At 42.4% G+C, this 6310-nt stretch overlaps 1 pseudogene; it reads left to right on the forward strand.

Moving 5' to 3' along the window:
• LOC138750036 (zinc finger protein 721-like) overlaps window positions 1-730 on the forward strand; it is a 52304-nt pseudogene extending 51574 nt beyond the window's left edge.
• The last annotated feature ends 5580 nt before the right edge of the window (window positions 731-6310 follow it).

The following is a 6310-nucleotide window of genomic DNA, read 5'->3' on the forward strand; positions in this document are numbered from 1 at the left end:
TAACCCTTACATGCTCCTCACAGTGACATTGTTTATGCCTCGTGGGTAAACAGGCAGGTCGGTGAACTAACAGCATCTCTGCACTTTTGTGCCCACAGGTGTCCAAAAATGTTGATGGAGTGGAGGTCCCAGCTCATCTTGTGGGTGATGCAGCATACCCCCTTAGAACCTGGCTGATGAAGGGTTTCACACAGCATCAAGTACTGGATTCAGACCAGCAAAAATTTAACAAGGCGCTGAATTCTGCTAAGATAGTGGTGGAGCATGCCTTTGGCCATCTAAAAGGTCGCTGGCGATGCTTGTCCAAGCGTCTTAATATTGCTACTGCCTTTGTTCCAGATGTTGTGTTTGCCTGCTGTGTGCTGCACAATATATGTGAGCTCAACAAGGAGAACTTTTTGCCCGAGTGGGCATTGGTTCAAGCAGATCCCCCTGCACCCAGTACCCAGGACTGTAATGATCCCCAACCCCATGGAGTCCAGATCATCCGCTCAGCGATTATGTCCATCCTGTAGGGGGGTGGATCTCAGGAGTAGCCTGTGAGATGTGGGTATGTCCCTCACGCCCATCAACACAACTCCCACCACTGCTCCCTGCCCAAAGGCTGTGACAGGAGCTGCTGCCTGGGCCCAGATTTCAGACTGATCACGTGAAGGGAACAGTGACAAAGTAATGATTCATGAGACTTGTATACTTTCTTAAACTTTAATTAAAAACTTGTTCAATTACACTTGTACGGTTTCATACCTGCCCGAGGTAGCTAATGCGCCATAAGGATTTAAATTTTGCAATAGACTTGCTGTATTCAATGGAATGGAAAAAAGACAGTACAAATCCATCCCATACATCAAGACCACAGATCAGACACAGGAACTACCACCTCCACAACCCACTAATGAGTGTTTCATTCCTTCACATAACGCATAGACTATTGCACATATCAGGTTTTCAGTAACATCGAAAGTGTCAAGTGACTTAGTAGCATTTACAAGAGTACAGGCACACAAATCATTCCAAAATTGAGATGAATGAGGAGGAGTGGGGTGGGGAACTGTTGCTGGACCCCAGCATCTCCAACCTCTCCAAGTGCCCACCACCATTATGCGTTGGCATTGAATGATATTGCAGGCCAGCGTGAGGGGTCAGGTACATGGAAGGTGATCCATTGGGGTGTGGGAACTGGGATGGAGAGATCTCCATTTTTGTAAAGAATTGTTGGAATGTGGAGGACTGCCTGTCCAATGCAGCACTGAGATGCTCCAGCGCAGATGACAAGCGTGTCAATGCCTGTACATGCCTGTCACCCTCCGGTTCTCTTCTGTCTTTGTTGAAACCGTGGCCAGAAATGTTATATGAGGAACCGAACTCCCACTCTTGGTTACCCAGAGTAATGAAACCACAGACACAGAATTCCGTGCTCTTTACTACAATTTCTCCAAACATAGACCATTATACAAAATGGCGTAAACTATTTATAATATTTACACAAAGCTTGTGAGTTCAAGTCACAAGGCAATCTCGTGAGTCCTGGTGACTGTGGGTCACTCTGATTAGGATTCCCTAGCACCTCCCCCTTTCAGTTGTTACTCATAAGAGTGTAGACTTGGGTCCACTTGGAAAGGCTTTACTGGTTTTCAAACTCTCTGTGAAGTTCGTACAGGTTCCTGTGGTGCAGCAGGTAAAATCTCATTTTCCTGTGATGGTTGTTCTTGGTTGGTCACTGGTTTCTGCAGTTCAAAAGTTTCCAACAGAGCATCGAATTTGAGTTGCTCAGATGTCTCAGTGAGATTACATTCGGTTGGTTGCAACTGGTTGGCATGTCTACTCCATCTACCTGGTCCAACCTGCACATGATAGAGAACCTTCCCGATCTTCCTCAGGATTCACCCCAGGATTCTGCCTTGTGACTTGAAGTCACAAGCTTTCTTGTGAGTCCTGGTGACTGTGGGTCACTCAGATTAGGACTCCCTAGCAGTCTTTAAATCGGCAATCAGTGCTCTCTCCTGCTCCAGAGCCAACTCTGAACGCTGGCTGTCCCTCTCTCCTTCCTCCCGATCCATTGTGAACATCATGCTCTGCAGCTCCTTGGAGAGAATCAGAGCCTTTGTCAGCCTCCTTCGCTTGAGTCTGGGACCGGGCACTGAGGGTCAAATCAGGAAAAGTGCATCAGTATTTCGATAATGTGCTTCTCAATAAACAAAACCTCATTAATGCTATGATACCTGTGTCCCCTGGTGAGAGTGCCGCCTGGCTACTTCCACAGTCAGTGAGTGCTGCATTGCTACCTACTGGGGAATCCAGGGGTGTGCCAGTGGAGTCATATGCAGTGTCTTGCACCTCCTGGGTCTGCATCTCCGGCCCTTCTGCACTGTTGTTTGCGGCCTGCGATGTCTCAGGGATGAGCTCTGACTGGCAACGCTCAAGGGTTCTGCTGAGCAGCTGGACCCCACAGCGTGTGGCATTGCTGGAAGTACTCCCACTCCATATGACCGCTGCCACTCCTCCGGTTGTGATCCAGCACCACGTGGAACTTTTTCCTCAGGCTCTTCAGCTTGGTTACGACCTGCAGTGGCCACTCATCCATATGTGGGACCATCTTTCACTGTCCCCATCAGCTCCCTTTACTGGGCTTCTTGAGATAAATGGTCCAGAAGCCGTCTAACCTCTGCATCTGCCCAGTTGGATGCCATAGCATTGATATAATCCTGTAATGTAACGAGAAATAATACGCACCAGTAACCACGAGTCTGCACACTCTCAGGATTTTCAAAAATCGTGCAAAAGTGTCGCAGGTTGATGACATCATTAGCCCAGCCCTTGGCAGCCACTGCTTCTTTCAGGTGCAACGGGATTCTCTGAGCTGGAGAATATACCTGCAGGAGGAGGGTTAAATAAGTGCTCCTCTTGGCCGGGTTCTCCGCTTTCAGGTAGACAGCCGCATTGGGGTAGAATAGTTGGCTTTATAGTCGGTATTGTGGCCACCTGAAAGAGGCTACAGATCAAACGCAGACTTCAGTGTCAGTTAAGGCATGTGGCAGGATAATCAAACCATAGTGGACTAATGTGAACCTTAGAACCACAGAACCACAGGACATTACAGCACATCATCAAGCCCTTTGATTCTTCTCGTCTGTCCTGAACTATTTTTCTACTGTCACACACCTAGCCCATAGCCCTCATATCACTCTCATCTATATACCTATCCAAATTATTCTTAAATCTTAAAATTGAGCCTGCCATCACCACTTCAACTGGGTACCCATTCCACACTCCCACTACTCTTTGTGTGAAGTCGTTCCCACCTAATGATTCCTCCAATCCTTTCCATTTCACCCTTAATGCATGTCTTCTGTTTGGTATCTCACCTGCTCTCAAATCCTAACTACATTTCCACTGTCTATAACCCTCATGCATCTATCAAATCTCTCCTCATTCTTCTCTGCTCCAGGAAATAATTCTCCAACTTGTTTAAACTTTCCCTGTAACTCAGGACTTGAAGTTCTTGGAACAGCCTGATAAATATTTGCATTCCTTCAATTCTATTGATACTTTTCCTCCATTCAGGGGGATAAAACTACACACAATAATCAAAACTTGTCCTCATATGCGACCTTGCATTATGCCCCAAACCATATACTTTAATATCTATATAGATACAGAATCAGAATCAAGATTTATTGTCGTGAACAAGTCATGGAATTCGGTGTTTTGCAGCAGCATCAGAGAAAAAAACATAAATATTATAACCATGTAGCAACATGACTATAACAATAATAGTGCACAAGAAGTTGGTTTATTGATTATTAGGAATCTGATGCCAATTGGGGAGAAGCTGTCCTTGTGCCGCTGAGTGCTCATCTTCAGGCTACTGTAATTGACTTTTCGCTAAATTAACAGTTAAGTTTGCTTTGGATAATCTTGCAAACAATTTGTCCATTTCCACTTTTTGTGACCAAATCATCAATATAAGCATCTGTATGAGTTAACCCATGGATAACTGAATTAATCATCCTTTGGAATTGTTGCAGGGGCATTTTTCATGCCAAAAGGTAACACATTATACTCAGATAATCCGGATGGAGTTACAAAAGCCAAAATATTATTTCCTCTCTTAGTTAGAGGCACTTACTTCAACAAATCCAACTTAGTAAGAAATTTAGCTTTGCCAATTTTATCAATACAGTCATCTATTCTCGAAATAAGATAAGCATCTGTTTTAGTTACTGAATTAGCCTTCCTATAATCTGTACCATATAACAGTATGGTAACAGTTCCATCTGGTTTTGGTACCAAAATACAAGGAGAACTCTAATCTGAGTTCGAAGGTCTAATAATGTCATTCCTCAACATATATTCCACCTCCTGATCCATGATTTTACTCTTCTGAATTTTTATTCTATATGGGTTTTGTTTTATGGGATTTTCTTCTCCTACATCTACATCATGGTAAATCACTGATTTCTGTTTTGGAACATCAGGGAACAAATTTGTGTATTTCAAAAGTAATTATTTCAACTGCATCTGCTCGTGTAACATAAGATGTCCTATCTTTTCTTCCAAATTTTCCAAAATTTTTGAGTTAGACAGGCAGACATGAACCATGATTTCTTTAAGGTGACCCTCGCAAGATTCTGTTTCCATAATCTTATGATCCACCACTTCCACTTCCTCAACCCTGTCAATAACTAATGCCTCTGATACAGATTGTTCTCCACTACCTTTATTCTTGTAATATGGTTTCAACATTTTTATATGACAAATTTGAGTTTTATTCCTTCGATCTGGAGTGTTAACAACATAGTTAACATCATTCAGTTTTGATTTAACTACGTACAGTCCAGAAATTCTAGCACTCAAAGGATTGTCAAGTGTTGGAAACAAAATCAAAACTTTACTTCCTGTCTTAAAATTCCCCACCTGAGCTTTCCTGTCAAATAAACGCTTCATTTTACCCTGAGCCATTTCTAAATTCTCTTGAGCCAAAGTCCACACTGTTTGTAACCAATCCTTAAATTTAAAAACATAATCCAGCAAGTCCAACTGCACATACTCATTAACCCAATGTTCTTTTATCAACATTTGGACATCTAACCTGATGTCCAAACACAATTTCAAAAAGGCTGAAACCTAATGACTCCTGCACATCCTCCCTTGCTGTAAATAACAATAAATGAATACCTTCATCCCAATCTTTTCCATTCTCCAGACAATAAATCCTCATCATATTTTTAAGAGTAGAATGAAATCTTTCCAAAGCTCCCTGAGTTTCAGGATGATACGCAGATGAAGTGATCTGTTTTATTCCAAACTCATAAACCAACTGCTGAAACAACCCAGACATAAAGTTAGATCCTTGATCACTCTTGATCTCTTTCGGGAGTGAAAAATCTTTTCAGAGTCTTTACCACTGTTTCGGCTTTAAAATTTCTCAATGATATAGCCTCTGGAAATCTTGACGCTGTACACATAATTGTTAATGTACTGATTACCAGTCAGTTTTTGGCAAGGGACCTACACAATCTACAATAATCCTAGTGAAAGGTTCCCCATCAACAGGAATAGATTGTAATAGAGCCACTGGAGGACCCTGGTTAGGTTTCCCCACTACCTGACAAAAGTGACATGTCCGACACCAATACACTACATCGTTCCTCAAACCAGGCCAGAAAAATTGTTTCAAAGTCTTATTCACGGATTTTTTTACGCCAACATGACCACCTAAAGGTGTACTGTGGGCTGGATTTAATATTTCCTTTCCGTAAATTTTAGGAACAACCACACTTCATTATCAAGAATATCAACAATTCACCTTTCAAGTGATATCCACAAGCCATTTCTTTAATCTACTGTTCAGTTACTCCTTTGTCCCTTAAGTCAATAAGATCTGTATCTATTTTCTGTTGCTGAATTAACTCCTTACTTGACAAAGAAATCCTTACTCTCACAATGACCCTGCTCTTTCAAAAGTACTTCAGAAGTACTGGGCAAGTCTCTACCAACTGGATCTTCCTCAGCTCTCATCATTTTCTTAGTCACAGACCTTGTTACAGCACATGTAGGATACATCTCACAATCCTCCAAAACATCATCCTCACTAGGCTGATTTACTAATCTTAAAACTGTCCCAACTTTATCCTATGCCAAATCGTTCCCTAATAAAAACAAGACACCCTTCATGGGTAACTTTGGAATTACTCCTGCTACAACAGGTTCTTTAACTAATTATGAATTAAGCACTATGTTGTGAATCGATATTGACTCTACCTCACCTCCAACACCTTTAATCAAAGCCGTCTCCCCTGTGTCAGCC

The sequence above is a fragment of the Narcine bancroftii genome, chromosome 14, assembly GCF_036971445.1.
Source record: "Narcine bancroftii isolate sNarBan1 chromosome 14, sNarBan1.hap1, whole genome shotgun sequence".
NCBI classification, from domain to species: Eukaryota; Metazoa; Chordata; class Chondrichthyes; order Torpediniformes; family Narcinidae; genus Narcine; species Narcine bancroftii.